Source organism: Canis lupus, chromosome X (assembly GCF_003254725.2).
Source record: "Canis lupus dingo isolate Sandy chromosome X, ASM325472v2, whole genome shotgun sequence".
Classification (NCBI taxonomy): Eukaryota; Metazoa; Chordata; class Mammalia; order Carnivora; family Canidae; genus Canis; species Canis lupus.
The window spans coordinates 68,992,913-69,011,844 of NC_064281.1; the positions used below are offsets into that span (position 1 = coordinate 68,992,913).

At 36.0% G+C, this 18,932-nt stretch overlaps 1 protein-coding gene and 1 pseudogene across 2 annotated transcripts in view; both read left to right on the top strand.

Moving 5' to 3' along the window:
• PCDH11X (protocadherin 11 X-linked) overlaps nt 1–18,932 on the top strand; it is a 389,751-nt gene that overhangs the window by 271,940 nt on the left and 98,879 nt on the right. The gene's annotated exons all lie outside the window — the stretch shown is intronic.
• LOC125754637 (heterogeneous nuclear ribonucleoprotein A1-like) lies at nt 2,177–3,823 on the top strand (annotated as a pseudogene).

Genomic DNA, 18,932 nt, shown 5'->3' on the forward strand with positions numbered 1-18,932 from the left:
TCAAAGAGGTTGTATAAATAATTGGAAAAGTCCTGTCTTTTTACCTCTGACAACCTCTGCTGGCAAAGCTGTTGGCTACCAGTGATTCAGCTCTGGCTTGTTCACAAATTCAAAAGGAAACTAAAACAATATACAACACTAAATATGAAATATTTTGAGCCAAGGTTTGTGCTAAACTGGTACATAGCAGAAGTATGATTCTAATTCTGACCTATTTGACTTCACAAATCCAGGAACTCAATCGATATTTTGTATTACTTTTCAGTAACTTTCAAAAATATGAGTTTAGGGATTAAGACTATTCATCTATGAGGTGTTTTAATTCAGAGAAATCAAGTACACCAAATGATAATGGACAAATAAAGTATGAGACACTAATCATAGACAGCATTATTGACTTCTTGACAATACTCAAAATTTCCTGTAGAGTTGCTTTCCTAAAGTGAATCATTCATTCTGAAAAGATCTCTAAGCATCTGACATATGGGGATTAATGAATGCATAATTGCAGGTCAGTGCATGTGGGTATAGGTGGTAAAATCTCACAGATATAGCTCATAGAATTTTAAATATGGTAACATTTTGCCTAAACTTTTATGGAATGAAGATTAATATATACATTTAGATGATTTTTTAAGATTTTATTTATTTATTCATGAGAGAGAGAGAGAGAGAGAGGCAGAGACACAGGCAGAGGGAGAAGCAGGCTCCATGCAGGGAACCCAATGCGAGACTTGATCCTGGGTCCCCAGGATCAGGCCCTGGGCCAAAGGCAGCGCTAAACTGCTGAGCCACCCGGGCTGCCTTTTTTTTTTAAAGATTTTATTCATTTAGATGATTAAAGCCATTGTGTACTTATGTATTAGTCTTTAGCTAAAATATATAGCCTAAATAATGACAGTTTCTTGTTTGTATATTTAAAATTTTAAATTGTGATAAAAGATATAATTCTTTTTGTTGTTTTATATATCTAACAAGTCATGCTTAACTTTGGGGAATATAATAGGAAATCTAAGGCAAATTAAAAAAAAATTCGAAATGGTCATTTAAAAAAATGTACCTCCTGCTTGAAGTTCATGTATTTACCTAAAAGTAAAAAATTTTGGAATATATATATATACTGATCTCAGGGATTCTAGACTTGCCCTCTTTAGTCATTTCTCAATAAACCCTCCAAAACCATCTTATAAAGACAAAGTCAAATTACATCACTCTTCTGCTCACAAACCACCAATTGTTTCCCATTCTTCTCCAAGAAAGTTAGAATATTTGATCAGGACCTACAAGGCCCTCTACAATTTGCCCCTCTCTCTTTCCATTTTTTTTAACCTGCTTTTCTACTACTTTCTACTGATCTCTTTCAGGTCCAGCTACACTAAGTCACTTACTATTCTTAAAACAAGCACACCACAGGACACCTGGGTGGCTCAGTGGTTGAGTGCCTGCCTTTGGCTAAGGAAGTGATCCTGGGGTCCTGGGATTGAGTCCCACATTGGGGTCCCTGCAAGGAGTCTGCTTCTCCCTCTGCCTATATCTTTGCCTCTCTTTCTGTGTCTCTCATGAATATATAAATAAAATCTTTAAAAAAATAAGCACACCACAATTTCAGGGTTTTTCTTCATTGTATTCACTCTCCCCAGAATGTTTTGCACCAGATAAATGCATAGCTATATCTGTGGTAGTTAAATTAATAGAACTCCAAAAATGTCTTTGTCCTAATCTCTGCAACCTGTAAATATGTTATTATTGTACATGGCCAAATGAACTTTGCAGATGTGAATAAGGCAATGAAGCTTAAAATGGGAAATTACCCTGGATTAACTGGACAAGCTCAATAACATTGCAGGAATTCTTAAAAGCAGAGAGCCTTTTCTTGCTGCCCTCAGGAGATGCAAAGGTGAAAGTTCAGAAATATTATTGGGTTTGAAGATGGGAAGAGAAGCCATGAGCGAAGGAATTCAGGAAGCCTCTAAGCAAAGGAAAAACAGAGAGAGAGAGAGAGAGAGAGAGAGATAAACCAAGAAACACTCTTTTTTTTTTTAAATTATAGAGAACAAACTGATGATTATCAGAAGATGGTGTGTGGGGGGGATGTGTTAAATAGGTGATGGGGCCTTTCTGCCCCTGGACGCCACGAGTAAGCATCGTTAAAGTCTCCCGTCCCACTGCCATCATGTCTAACTAAGTCAGAGTCTCCCAAAGAGCCCGAGCAGCTGCGGAGGCTCTTCATAGGAGGTTTGAGCTTCGAAACAACCGATGAGAGTCTGAGGAGCCATTTTGAGCAATGGGGGACGCTTACGGACTGTGTGGTAATGAGAGACCCCAACACCAAGCGCTCCAGAGGCTTTGGGTTCCACCGTGGAGGAGGTGGACGCGGCCATGAACGCTCGTTGCACAAGGTGGACGGAAGAGTCGTGGAACCAGAGGGCTGTCTCCCGAGAAGATTCTCAAAGACCCGGTGCCCACTTAACTGTGAAAAAGATTTTTGTTGGTGGCATTAAAGAAGACTGAAGAACATCATCTAAGATTATTTTGAACAGTATGGGAAAATTGAAGTGATTGAGATCATGACTGACCGAGGCAAAAAGAGAGGTTTTGCTTTTGTGACCTTTGATGACCATGACTCTGTAGACAAGATTGTCATTCAAAAACACCATACTGTGAATGGCCACAACTGTGAAGTAAGGAAAGCCCTATCGAAGCAAGAGATGGCTAGTGCTTCATCCAGCCAAAGAGGCCGAAGTGGTTCTGGAAACTTTGGTGGTGGTCGTGGAGGTGGTTTTGGTGGGAATGACAACTTTGGTCGTGAGGAACTTCAGTGGTCGAGGTGGCTTCTGTGGCAGTCGAGGTGGTGGTGGATACCGTGGCAGTGGGGATGGTTATAACGGATTTGGTAATGACGGAAGCAACTTTGGAGGTGGCGGAAGCTATAACGATTTTGGCAATTACAACAATCAATCCTCAAATTTTGGATCCATGAAAGGAGGAAATTTTGGAGGCAGAAGCTCTGGCCCCTATGGTGGTGGAGGCCAATACTTTGCCAAACCACGAAACCAAGGTGGCTATGGTGGTTCCAGCAGCAGCAGCAGCTATGGCAGTGGCAGAAGGTTTTAATTACTGCCAGGAAACAAAGCTTAGCAGGAGAGGAGAGCCAGAAAAGTGACAGGGAAGTTCCAGGTTACAACAGATTTGTGAACTCAGCCAAGCACAGTGGTGGCAGGGCCTAGCTGCTACAAAGAAGACATGATTTAGACAATACTCATGTGTATGGGCAAAAACACGAGGACTGTATTTGTGACTAATTGTATAACAGGTTATTTTAGTTTCCATTCTGTGGAAAGTGTAAAGCATTCCAACAAAAGGTTTTAAAGTAGATTTTTTTTTTGCACCCATGCTGTTGATTGCTAAATGTAATAGTCTGATCATGACGCTGAATAAATGTGTCTTTTTTTTAAATGTGCTGTGTAAAGTTAGTCTACTCTGAAGCCATCTTGGTAAACTACCCCAACAGTGTGAAGTTAGAATTCCTTCAGGGTGACGCCAGGTTCCATTCGAAATTTATTTGCAACCTGCTTGGGCACAGAAGCCATTGTCTCCACAAACCTTGGTGTGGTTGAACTAACAGTTAATGTGTTGCGACCTGGAGTTCACCGTTAAAAGGGTCACCCAAGCAGAGTTCTGGAGTTTATTTAGTTATTATGATTGTTGGCACATCCTATGCAATGTATCTAAATTGAATTATGGTATCAGATAAAATTATAGATGGGATTAAAGCTTGTGTATTGTCCATTATCATGTGTAATCAATAAACGATGTAATATTCTCTTGGAAAAAAAATAAATAGGTGATGGGGATTAAAGAGTGTATTTGTTATGATGAGCACTGGGTGTTATATGTAAGTGATAAATCACTAAATTCTACTCCTGAAACCAATATTACACTCTAAGTAAATTAAATTTAAATTAAAATTTGGGGAAAAAAGGAAAGAAGAAAAGATTAAAATACAAAGCCCATTTAGTTTATCCATACTTATTTAAAAAGACGAAATTTTGAATAAAAAATAATAGTATATCACTGTATGTTAACAAACTGGAATTAAAATAAAAACTTTTAAAAAGTAAAAGATGGAAAAGGATTTTCCCACAGAGCTTCCAGAAAGGAACACAGCCCTACCGCTGATACCTTGATTTTAGCCCACTGATCACCCTGTTAAAATTATGACCTATAGAACTATAATGTAATACATTTGTGTTGTTTTAAGGCATTTTTTTGGTGGTCACTTTTTTACAGAAGCCATGGGAAATGGATATATTATCTTTAGCTCTTTCCAGTCTTTATTCAAAAATATCACACATTTTCACTAAGATCTATCCTATAGATCCTATTTTAAATTTTTATTTCCTGATGTTCCTTACATGGTTCTCCTCTCTAGTTTTTCTTTTTTAAGATTTTATTTATTTATTCATGAAAGATACAGAGAGATAGGAAAAGACATAGGCAGAGTGAGAAGCAGGCTCCCAGTGGGGGGACTGTATCCCAGGACACCAGGATCACACCTTGAGCTAAAGGCAGACACTCAACCACTGAGCCACCCAGACATCCCTCTAGTTTTTCCATAGAACATGCCACTATCTATTGTATATCTACATCTATTTTGATACTTATATTGATATGAAGTTATATGTCCATGTTCATTATTTGTCTTCCTCCACCAGAATATTATTTCTATCAGATCAGGAATACTTGCTCTATTTTTTTAAAGATTTTATTGATTTATTCATGAGAGACAGAGAGAGATAGAGAGAGAGGCAGAGACACAGGCGGAGGGAGAAGTAGGCTCCACGCAGGGAGCCCGAGGCGGGACTCGATCCCGGGACTCCAGGATCACTCCATGGGCCAAAGGCAGGCGCTAAACCTCTGAGCCACCCAGCATTTCCTGTTTTGTTTTGCTTTTAACTGATGTCTCCTCACTATATACAAAAGTTTCTAACACACAGATGTTGAATATTTATTGAATGTATATGAATTATTTTTAAAAGAATTTTAGTTGATTAATTGTATAAAGAAATCTGAAAATTGACTCAAAAATAGATTATATAGCAATGACCTATCTTGCTTGACAAATATAATTTATGTCTATATAATGATTTTGTTAATCTTTAAAAACATTTGATAGTTTTTCCTAAATTCATAAAAAATTGTACTTCATACCTTTCTTTAGATCTACATTTATAACCTAAATACAAATGAAGCAGAATAGCTTATAAGTATGTGCATAAAAATTGTAGACCTGTGAACATTTATTTTGTTGTTAGTTATTTTTATGCTAGTGTACTCCAAAAGATATACATTCTACTCATATTTTCATTATTCTCTTTTGTCATGAAATGTTTGTGTACTGATAGACAATAAAAATTGGTATATTTCACTGCTGGTAACGTTTAAACTTATATGCAATTCAAAGGGGAAAAAGAATTTGCAAATAGATTTCAAACTTCTGAATAGCCTCTGTTCAGTATGATGGTAACGTACTGTAATCACAGGCCCATTCTTTTTCATTCCTAAGAGACAATAATTCCTAGTCAGGTACATCTGTTTTAAGAACGAAAATTTTCTCTATTTTACAAGACTCGCTTTCTTTCAACCATCTTTTCAACTGAATTCTACTCCTGCAAAACTTTTTCATGTTAGCTCACAAATAATTTCAAATTTCCTTGTCTTCAGAAAAAGTTGCCCAAGAATAAAATTCAGATTATGTTCAACTCCAGGATGACCTAATTTAACTTAATGTGAATAATGATACTCAATTTCATTAAAAACAATTTCTTTCACTTTAATCTAAAATGTACATTTAATAGTAACTTCTATTTCTTTTGCTATCTTTAAAATTCTACTTGAATAATTTCTAAGATCTATAACTGCTATACACAATTTCATCTTAGGTGTTATCAGTGTTATTTATAGTGTAATACAACTATATTTTTTACGTAGAAAGACTAGCTCCTGTTGTCTCTCTCTCTCTCTCTTTTTTTTTTTTTTTTTTTTTTTTTTTTTTTGCTCCTGTTGTCTCTTGATTAGACCATCAGGAAGTCCTTCTATATCAGTGCTTTTGGTAAATGATTCACATTTAAAAAAATTTTTCATTTTAATTTTCCAATATACTTAACATACAGCGTAATATTAGTTTCAAATGTACAATATAGTGATTCAACAATTCCATACATCACCCATTGCACATCATGACAAGCACCCTCCTTTTTTAAAAAAAATTTTAATTTTTATTTATTTATGATAGAGAGAGAGAGAGAGAGGCAGAGACACAGGCAGAGGGAGAAGCAGGCTCCATGCACCGGGAGCCCGATGTTGGATTCGATCCTGGGTCTCTAGGATCGCGCCCTGGGCCAAAGGCAGGTGCTAAACCGCTGCGCCACCCGGGCACCCTCCTTTATACCCATTGCTTATCTCACCCATCCCCTACCCACCTCCCCTCTGGTAACCATCACATTTTTCTCTATAGTTAAGAGTCTATTTCTTGATCTCTCTTTCTCTCTCTTTCCTTTGCTCATTTGTTTTGTTTTGTTAAATTCTGTATATGAATGAGATCATATGGTATTTTTCTTTCTCTGACTGACTTATTTTGCTTAGTATTATACATTCTAGCTCCACCTACATCATTGCAAATGGCAAGATTTCATTCCTGTTTATGGATGAATAATATTCCATTGTGTATGAATACCAAATCTTCTTTATCAACTCTTCAGTTGATGGATGCATGAGCTGTTTCCATTATATGGCTCTTGTAGATTATATATTATAATGCCCTGATAATAAACATCAGGGTGCATGTATCCCTTTAAATTGTTTTTTTTTCTTTTTGTATTTTTGGTGTACATACCCAGTAGTGCAATTACTGGATCATAGTGTACTTCTATTTTTAACTTTCTGAGGAACCTCCATATAGTTTTATAGAGTGGCTGCACCAGTTTGTATTACCACCAACAGTGAAAGAGGGTTCCTTTTTCTACACATCTTCACCAACACTTGTTTCTTGTGTTTTTGATTTTAGCCATTCTGACAAATGTGAGGTGATATCTCATTGTAGTTTGATTTGCATTTACCTGATGAGGAGTGATGTTGACCATTTTTTCATATATTTTCTGGCCATCTAAATGTCTTTTTTGATAAAATATCTATTAGTGTCTTCTGTCCAGTTTTTAATTGGATTATTTGTTTTTTGGGGATGTTGAGTTGTATTTTTTTTTTGTATACTTTGGACAGTAACCCTTTATTGAATGTGTCATTTGCAAGTATCACCCTCCATTCAGTGGGTTGTCTTTTAGTTTTGTTATTTCTTTTGATGTTCAGAAACTTTTTATTCTGATGTAGTCCCGATAGTTTATTTCTACTTTTGTTTCTCTTGCCTCAGTAGACTAATCTAGAAAATTGTTGCTACAACTGATGTCAGAGAAGTTACTTCCTGTACTCTCTTCTAGGATATTTATGGCTTCAGGTCTCACATTTAGGTTTTTAATCCAATTTTAATTTTTTTTGTATGGTGAAATAAAGTTGTCCAGTTTCATTCTTTTTTAGATAGCTGTCTGGTTTTCCCAAAAATATTTGTTCAAGGAACTTTTTCCCATTGAATATTCTTTCCTGCTTTGTTAAAGATTAATTGACCATATAATTGTGCGTTTATTCCTGGGTTTCCTATTCTGTTCCATTGAGAAATGATTCAATTTTTATTCTCCAGAGGAAACCCTAGGAGATAATTTAGCAAGCAAAGTAAAGGTTGTAGCATTTTTTTCTGCTTTGTTGATGCACTAAGAATTTATTTACTTTATTCACAGACTGGCCTTGCTTTGCCAGCAAAGAAGCTACAATTTTTTAAAAGATTTTATTTATTTATTCATGAGAGACAGAGAGAGAGAGAGAGGCAGAGACTTATGCAGAAGGAAAAGCAGGCTACATGCAAGGGGCCTGATGTGGGACTCAATCCCAGGACTCCAGGATCACACGCTGGGCTGAAGGCAGGTGCTCAACTGCTGAGCCACCCAGGTATCCCAAGAAGCTACAATTTATATTGCTTTATAAAAAAAGATCCATTAGCAACATTAAAAAGGTTCATGTCTTAGGGGTGCCTGAGTGGCTCAATTGGTTAAACATCTGCCTTCAGCTCAGGTCATGATCCTGGGGTCCTGGAATTGAGCCCCACATTGGACTACTTGCTCAATGAGGAGTCTGCTTCTCCCTCTCCCTTTGCTCCTCCACTCCCCTACTTGTGCACACGCACACTCTCTCTCAAAATAAATAATAGATAAAATATTTTTAAAATATTCATGTCTCTAAAAACATGATATGTAATTACCTAATAATTATTTAGAGAATATGAATAATTTTAAAAATTAGCTCTAATATGCTTGGTTCTATGTTACGTGTATTCCACCAAGTTAACTATCCCAGGCTTGCAATTATTAAGTGATTCATTCTTCAAAGATTTTTCCCTATAGCTACAATATAATTTAGGCCAAAATCACCTTGTAATAATAAAATTAAAAATCAATGTACCCACTTCTTGATATTGTAAACAGCAAATGTGGCAAGAATATAATAGGATAATGAAAGTAAAAAACAAGCTTGTTTTGGGGGGCTGCCTTTTATAAATTAGGTAATTACATTTGTTTTGTTTTTTGTATTGCCATTTTGGTAATGTTTTCATAATTACTGAGGAAGAAAAAAAAAGTAGCTTAAGCAACATATCTTTCAACCCTAAGAGAATAAATGTAGCCAAACTATTAAAGAATGTGGCCAAGGGTATCTTAAAAGGGAATTTCTGTGATCTTTAGAATGGGGAAGTCGCCCTTGCCAGTTCCTCTAATTATCTACTTAAAGTGAATTCCAGCGATATAGCTATTATTCAAAGATGGTCTACATAAAGATGCCCACTCCAGATGATATAGGGACCATAATGGAGATTGCCACTGTGAGAGACAACAGAAAATGCTTCCCTTTGCATGAAAGAGTGAAAATGCAGTAAGTACTGAGTGCCAAAAGTAGGTGACTCAGGATGGAGCAGAGTTTGAAAAACTCATTTTGATTCTCAGTGAAGAATACTCTTTTTTTTTTACTGAATTAATCACCAAAAGCATCATTTGTTAGATTTTTCTAAAAACAGAAAATGTAAGCCATTAATTAGAATTCCTAGTGTTTCCTTCATTCTAAAAATGCAGTCTAATGTAATTACCAAAATTGAAAATCAGGAAGTACTGAAAAAAAGCTTATTGATGTCTTATCTTTTCCTTTGTCATTAACTCTTACAACTGAGGATGTAATTCTTTATCTAAGCTACCGAATTTGGGGAAAAAAATCTTATTTTTCTCATGTTTCTGTTACCGGTGTTACCTGTATTAATCTCATGAACTATAGATATCTTTTAATTTTATTTTGTAGCTTTTCAGTCTTCTGCTTGTTTTTTAGTACATTCTTTTTTTGAATATATTGATTTTGAAATATCTATGAAGAGTCAGTTGGAGATCTTTAGGATGTAGTTGAAAAAAATAGCTGTAAATCTCAGATGAGACATTTGACTTGGCTAAATATTTGAAAATTATTGGATAGAGATGATAACTGAAGTTGTGCAGTGGAAAAGGATACCAGAGGCTCAGTATACATATTCATTCATTTATTTAGCAAATAAGTTTAAATTTTTTTTTAATTTTTATTTATTTATGATAGTCACAGAGAGAGAGAGAGAGGCAGAGACACAGGCAGAGGGAGAAGCAGGCTCCATGCACCGGAAGCCCGACGTGGGATTCCATCCCTGGTCTCCAGGATTGCGCCCTCGGCCAAAGGCAGGCGCTAAACCGCTGCACCACCCAGGGATCCCAGCAAATAAGTTTAAGTGCCTATTATATGCCACACAAAAAATGATGAGAAGGAAATAATTCATTTTATTAAAAACAAAAAAAAAAATAATGACACTGTGAAACACAGGCCGGGGGATAAGCAGGTTCCATGCAGGGAGCCTGACATGGGACTCAATTCCAGATCTCCAGGATCAGGCCCTGGGCTGAAGGCAGCACTAAGCTGCTGAGCCACCTGGGCTGTCCTGCCAGATACTTTTAGATCCTAGATTTATACTTTTCAGGCTTTTATGAAAAAAACATTTCTGTTAAATTATATATATATATATATATATTTATATTTATATATATTATATATTAATATATATATATTTGTTTGCTGAACACTAACACCAGAATTTAATTATTTGGATATTTCTTTGTTTCTCCATAATAATTCATGATTTATATTATGAATTCAAGAAACTCCGTATTCTTCCTAGATCTAAAGTTGTCAATGACAATCTAGGGACTGACAGACATGAAAAAATCTTTTATCTAGTACACTCACAGATAAGAGGCAAAAGTGTGATCTTGAGAAAACAATAACATTTTATCCCACCTCCACTAGTTCTTCCTTTTTTCTTTTAGCATCTAGAATATGAGATCTACAGGTTCTTATATTTGTTTATTTCAAATTCTAGTCATAAAAAACTTCTTACAGGAAGTTTTTATTTCAGTCTGTAGAGTTGTTTTTGTTTGTTTGATTGTTGGTTGGTTGGTTGTTTTTTTAGAGAAGGGAAGTGCAGAGAGAGCATCCCAAGCAGGCTCCAAACCCAGCATGGAACCTGACACAGGGTTTGATCCACAACTCTGAGATCCTGACCTGAGCCAAAATCAAGAGTTGGACCCTTAATCGACTAAGCCACCCAGGCACTGCTACTTCATGCTCTATGGTCTTTAAAAGGAGTCTTTTAAAAAGCAAGAACATTTATGGTTTCATCAATTCTCACTAACCTGCAATCTTTCAACCTTATAGTCTGATTCCTATGAAAAGCTACCATCAGAAGGTAATAACTAAAGTATACACTTTCCCTGGAAGTTAATTGTCACATATTGCTCAGTAGTGGTGCTTCATGTCTGGAGCAGGGATAGCTATTTTCTCATTTAATTTCATTTGTATTATTTGATACTAACTGCCCTTGTTAGAAAAGAAATATATATATATATTTCTATATATTGATATCTATCTATCTATCTATCTATCATCTATCTATTTATCTACCTATCTATATATGCTTGGGCGGTGCAGTGATTTAGCACCTGCTTTCAGCCCAGGGCATGATCCTGGAGTCCTGGGATCAAGTCCCACATAGGGCTCCCTGCATGGAGCCTGCTTCTCCTTCTGCCTGTTTCTGCCTCTCTCTCTCTCTCTGCATCTCTCATGAATAAATAAATAAAATATTTTTAAAAAGAAAAAATATATTCAATTGATTAGTTTGGGAATGAAGGATGATAAACATACATTGTGTGTGTGTGTGTGTGTGTGTGTGTGTGTGTGTGTAAATTATCTTGACCTTTTGGGTTGTTCAGAAGGGATTGGGTATTTGTAATCACAAAAATAAAGTCAAATTTGGTATTTCATTATTTAAGCTTGTTGATCATCAAAGAAGAAATAATACTGTGAAAACAAATTATAATTAAAATTCTAGAGGGGGAGGAGCTAAGATGGCAAAGTAGTATGAGGATCCTAGGCTTGCCTCATCTCTTGAACACAGCTAAATAAATACCAAATAATTCTGAATACCCAAGAAATTGATCTGAGGACTGACAGAAAAAAACAAACAACTGCCCAACTAGAAGGAGAGAGAAGGCCACATTGTGGAAGATAAGAGGTACAGAGACATGATTTGGAAGAGAAATGGATCTTGTGTGCTATGGAAGAGCGAGAGCCCTGGTAATTGAGGGAAGCAAGAGAGAAAGATTTCCTTTTAACAGGAAATCACATGAGGAAAACAATTCCCTAAAGCCACTGACTGAGCTGATTTTCTGAGTTTTTACAGCCAGCAGGGCTCAAAGACTGTTTTAGAGTTCCATGGCATTGTTGGTATAGAACCATGAGGGCACTGCAGTGATCCTGCAGAGAAGGTGAGAAAGTAACCCTGGAGTAGAGAGTGCCATTGAGGATAGCCTGAGATTCATGGGAGAGATAGTTCCCCCTTCTTGGAGCACATTTGAGAGGTGGCATTGCCTCCCTAGGGATGAAGGAGCTGACTGGAGTAATCTCCCTACCCTAACCCTCAACATAAACTAAATTCAGTAAATAGCACAGTGCCAACATTGGCTGCCTAAACACTTACACCAAGCCCTATCCCCCTGAGCTCTGCTGCTACTGCTTTTTGTGGGAAAATGTACATGAGAACCAGTGCAGAGGGCCCCTCCCTGACAAGCACCAAGTCTACTGACCACAGAGTTCTGCAAAGCTTCAGTACTAGTGGAAATACTATCAGGTGTCTTTGAACAAGCAGACCATAGCACACCCAGTTAAAATTCATCTCATTAGCCAAGGTCAAAACACACCTCACAACAGTCAAGGAGAGATTCTGCAGAGGACTGACTATAGAGCAGCCATAACACAGTATCAGAATGCACACAACATACATTAGAGACACTTCCTGAAAAACCAGGGTCTGGACATTATACTATTTCTTCTTCAGAAAGCGATTAATTTCAGGAGCAGGAAATATAATAGGCTTTCCTAGTACACAAAAGCAGGCAGAGACTGAGGAAAATGCCAAAATGGAGGGATTCATCCCAAAAGAAAGAACAGGAAAGGGTCATGGCCAGGGAACAATTTAGAACAGACATAAATAATATGCCTGATCCAGAATTTAAAACAACAATCATAAGGATACTAGCTGGGCTTCATAAAAGCATAGAAGACACTAGAGAGTTACTTACTACTTTAGAGATAGGAGACCTAAAAACTAGTGAGGCTAAAATGAAAAAAAAAATGCAATAACTGAGATTTGAAACTGGCTGGATTTAATGACTATAAGGGTGGAAGGAACAGAAGAATGAATAAGTGATATAGAAGATAGAATGATGGAAAATAATGAAGCTGATCAAAAGATGGGAAGAAAGATTTGTCCTCATTAAAGTAAACTTACGGAACCCAGTAGATTCATAAAATGTAATAACATCCATACCATAGGAGTTCCAGAAGAAGAGAGAAGAGAAAAGGGGGTAGAAAGTTTATTTGAGCTGAAAACTTTCCTAATTTGGGAAAGCTGAAAAATTCCCTAATTTTGGGAAGGAAAAAGGTATCCAAATCTAAGTGTCACAGAGAACTTCATAAAAATCAACAAAATTCAGCCAACACCAAAACATATAGTTAAATTTAAAAAATATAGAGAGATAAAGAAAAATCCTAAAATCAGCAAGACAAAAGAAGTCCCTAACTTACAAGGGAAGACAAATAAGGTTAGTAGCAGATCTCTTCACAGAATCTTGTCAGGCAAGGAGAAAGTGACATGATATATTCAACATACTGAACTGAAAAAATATGCAGCCAAGAATACTCTGTCCAACAAGGTATAATTCAGAAAAGAGGAGAGATAAAGAGTTTCCCAGACAAACAAAAACTAAAGCAGTTCCTGACCACTAAACAACTCTGTAAGAAATATTGAAGGGAATTCTTCAACTGGAAAAGAAAGAACAAAAGTGACAAAGACTAGAACTCCAGAAACAGCAGCCAGATAATAATGGCACTGAATCCATATCTATCAATATGGATTGAATGTAAATAGACTAAATGAGCCAATCAAAAGCCATAGGATTTCAGAAGGGATAAAAACAAAACAAATAAGATTTCTCTACATGCTGCCTATAGGAGAATCATTTTAGACCTAATGACACTTGCAGATAGAGAGTAAGGGGGTGGAGAATCAACCATGCAAATGGACATCAAAAGAAAATAACAATACTTATATCAAATAAACCAGATTTTTAAAACAAAGACTGTAACAAGACATAGAAAAGGCACTATAACATAAGTAAGGGGTCTATCCCACAAGAAGATCTAAATTGCAAACAATTACCTCCAACTTGGGAGCATCCAAATATATAGAACAATTTATAACAAGCTTGAAGCAACTTGTTGATAATAATAACATAACTGTAGTATACTTTAATACCACATTTATAGCAATGGACAGATCATTGAAGCAGAAAGTCCACAAGGAAACAATGATTTTGAATGACATACTGGGCCACATGGACTTAAAAGATATTCAGAATGTTTCATCCTAAAGTAACAGACTACACATTCTTCTCAAGTGCACATAGGGCATCCTCCAGAACAGATCACATATTAAGTCACAAATTAGGCCTCAACAGGTATAAAAAGTCTTAGATCACACCATGCATATTTTCTAACTACAACATTATGAAACTTGAAATCAACCACAAGAAACAATTAGGAAAAATCACAAATACATGGAGGTTATTTAGCATCCTAATAAAGAATGAATGGGACAGCTAGGAAACGAAAGAAGAAATTTTAAAAATACATGAAAATATTCATGGAAATAAATGAAAATAACATGACAGTTCAAAACCATTGGGATGAAGGAAAGATGGTTACCAGAGGGGAGAATATAGCAATACAGGCCAACCTCAAGACGTAAAAAAATCTCAAATATGCAACCTAACCTTACAACTAAAAGTGCTAGAAAAAGAACATCAAATGAAGCCTAAAGCCATCAGAGAAGGGAAATAGTAAAGATCAGAGCACAAGTAAATGAAACAGAAACAAAAATATCAATGAAACAAGGAGATGGTTCTTTGACAAAATTTAAAAAGTTGATAACCTCCTAACCAGATGTATCAAAAAGAAGAGAAAAAGGACCCAAGTAAATGAAATCACAAATGAGAGAAGATAAATCACAACCAATGCCACATAAATACAAACAATTATGAGAATATTATTAAAATTATATGCCAGAATTTGAGTAATCTGGAAGAAATGGATAAATTCCTAGAAACATATAAACCACCAAAACTGAAACTGGAAAAAATAGAAAACTCAAACAGATAATAACCAGCAAAGAAAGTGAAACAGTCATCAAAATCTCCCAACAAGAAAACGTTTAGGGCCAAATGGCTTCTGAGGGGAATTCTACAAACATTGAAAGAAGAGTTAATAATTATTCTTCTCAAACTATTCCAAAAACAGAAATGGAAGAAAGACTTCCAGATTCATTCTTCTAGGCCAGCATTGCCCTGATTTTGAAACCAGACATGGAGTCCACTAAAAAAGAGAACTACAGGCCAATATCCCTGAGGAATATGGATACAAAAAATCTCAACAAAATTCTAGCAAGTTGACTTCAGTGGTACATTAAAATCATTCACAGTGATAAGTGATATTTAATCATGGTTTTGCAAGGGTGGTTCAATATTCACAAATCAAGCAGCACGATAGAGCACATTAATAAAAGGAATGATATGAACCACATGATCTTCTCAATAGATATAGAAAAAGTATTTGACAGTGTACAACATTCATTCTTGTTAAAACCCTCAACTAAAGTAGAGATAGAAGGAATAAACCTCAACATCATACAGGCCATATACAAAAGACCCAGAGTGAATATCATTCTATTTGGGGAAAAACTGAGAGCTTTTGCTCTATGGTCAGGACCAAGACAGGGATGTCCATTCTCACCACTGTTATTTAGCATAGTATTAGAAGTCCTAGATTCAGCAGTCAGACTACAACATCAACAAAGCTAAAAGGCACCTAAATTGGCAAGGAAGTAGTAAAACTTTCACTATTTGCAGATGACATGATACTCTCTGTACAAACCTGAAATGGTCCACCAAAAATCACTAAAACTGTTAGACAAATTCAATGAAGTTTCAGGATACAAAATCAATATACAGTAATCTGTTGTATTTCTATATACCAATAATGAAGCACCAAAAAGATAAATCAAGAAATCAACCCCATTTAAAAATGTACCAAAACAATAAGGTACTTAGAAATAAACCTAACCAAAGAGGTAAAAGATCTCTACTCTAAAAACTGTAAAACACTGATGGAAGATGTTGAAGTTGAGACCAAAAAATGGAAAAACATTCCATGCTCATGGATTATAAGATCAAATATTATTAACATGTCTATATTTGCCAAAGCAATATGCACATTTAATGCAATCCATATCAAAATACCAAAGGCATTTTACTAGAACAAAGAATCTTAATATTTGTATGAAGCCACACAAGATCACAAGTAGTCAAAGCTTCCTTGAAAAAGAAAAGGAAAGCTGGAGGCATCACAATTCTGGGTTTCAGGTTATTTTACAAAGCTGTAGTGATCAAGACAGTATGGTACTGGCAGAAAAACAAATACACAGATCAATGGAATAGAATAGAAAACCCAGAGATAGCTGGGTTGCTCAGTGGTTGAGCATCTCCCATTGGCTTAGGTCATAGTCCTGGGGTCCTGGGCCCGAGTCCCATATCGGGGTCCCCACAGGGAGTTTACTTCTCCCTCTGCCTTTGTCTCTGCCTCTCTCTGTGTCTCTCATGAATAAATAAATAAACCTTAAAAAGAATACAAAACCCAAAAATGGATTCACAACTTTATGTTTAACTAATCTTTGACAAAAGAGGAAGAGTATCCAATGGAAATAGTCTCTTCAACAAATGGTGTTGGGAAAACTGGACAGCAACATTCAAAACAATGAAACTGGACCACTTTCTTATACCACACATAAAAATAAATTCAAAATAGATAAAAGGCCTAAATGTGAGACAAGAGCCATCAGAATCCTAGAGGAGAACACAGGCAACGACCTCTCTGACATTGGCTATAGCAACTTCTGAATAGATATGTCTCCTGATACAAGGGAAACAAAAGCAAAAATGAACTATTGGAATTTCATCAAGATAGAAACCTGCACAGTTAAGGAAACAATCAACAAAACTAAAAGGCCACTTAATGAAAGGGAGAAGATATTTGCAAATAACATCTGATAATGGGTTAGTATCCAAAATATATAAATAACTTACACAATTCACACCCAAAAAACAACCCAGTTAAGAAATGGGATAAGACATGAATATACATTTTTTCCAAAGAAGACATCCAGACAACTAATGGACACATGAAAAGGGGCTCAATATCACTCATTATCAGGGAAATCCAAATCAAAACTATAAGCAAGTATCCCTTCCCTCCTGCCAGAATGGCTAAAATTAACAACACAGGAAACAGCAGATATTGGTGAGGATGTGGAGGGAGGGGTATACTCTTACACTGTGGATGGGAATGCAAACTGGTGTAACCATTCTGGAAAACAGAATGGAGTTTCCTCAAAAAGTTAAAAATTGAACTATCATATTATCCAGGAATTGAACTACAAGGTATTTACCCAAAGGATACAAAAATACAGATTTAAAGGGATACATACACCCCACTGTTTATAAGCAGTTTTACCAACAATAGCCAACTTATGGAAAGAGACCAAATATCTATCGACTAAGAAATGGTTAAAGAAGTGGTATGTATATACAATGGAGTATTCCTTAGACAAAAAAGGAAGCAAATATTGCCACTTGCAATGACATGTTTAGAGCTAAAGAATATGCTATGGAAAATATGTCAGAAAAAGATAAATACCATATGATTTCATTCATATGTGTAAGTTACAAAACTAAACAGATGAATATAGGGGAGGAAAAAGGAGAGAGGCAAACCATAAAACAGATGCCTAAATATAGAGAACCAACTGAAGATTGTTAGATGGGAGGTGGGCAGGGAGCTCTGTTAAATAGGTGATGGGTATTAGGGAAGTCACATGTGATGAGCATTGGATGTTTGTATGTAAGTGATGAGTCACTAAATTCTACATCTGAACCTACGAAGAAAACAAATAAAATAAAATTAGGATGTCATAAAACATTACCTTGGTTAAATATTTTATAATAATCATATTATGTAGTAAAAATAAACAATTTATTCTCTTAAAAAGAAGATTTATTTATTTATTTTAGTGACAGGGACAGAGATAGCAACAGAGATAGTGAGAGAGATCATGAGTGGGGAGGAGAGGGAGAAGCAGGCTCCTGGCTGAGCAGGGAGCCTGAAACTGGGCTTAACCAACTGAGCCACTCAGGTAGCCTGAAAAAGTATTTATTCTTTTATATATATATATTAACATATATAAATATATCTATATATTTTATTGAATATATAATATATATCATGCATGCAATGTTAAATATAACATATATATGTTAACATATGTTAACATATATAAATATAAATATATATATATTATTGAAGTTCGATTTGACACATATAGTGTAACACCCAGTGCTCATCCCATCAAGTGCCCTCCTCAGTGCCAGGCACCCAGTTACCATCCTTTCTGATGGCTGAGTAATATTCTTATATATGTGTATATATATATATATATATATATATATATATATATATTCATATATATGTATATAATATACCACATCTTTATTCATCTGTCAAAAGAAATCATGGCTAATTCCACAGTTTGGCTATTGTGGACATGCTGCTATGAACATTGGGGTGCAGGTGTCCTGATTTTTCACTGCATTTGTATCTTTCGGATAAATTCCCAGTAGTGCAATTGCTGGGTTGTTGGGCAGATCTATTTTTAACTCTTTGAGGAACATCCACATTGTTTTCCAGAGTGGTTATACCAGCAACATTCTCACCAAGAATGCAAGAGGGGGGCAGCCCCGGTGGTGCAGCGGTTTAGCGCCGCTTGCAGCCCAGTGTGTGATCCTGGAGACCCTGGATGGAGTCCCACGTCAGGCTCTCTGCATGGAGCCTGCTTCTCCCTCTGCCTGTGTCTCTGCATCTCTCTCTCTCTCTGTCTCTATGAATAAATAAATAGATTAAAAAAAAACAGAATGCAAGAGGGTTCCCCCTTCTCCACATCCTTGCCAACATTTGTTGTTTCATGTCTTGTTAATTTTCGCCATTCTCAAAGGTGTTAGGTGGTATCTCATTGTGGTTTTGATTTGGATTTCCCTGCTGGCAAGTGA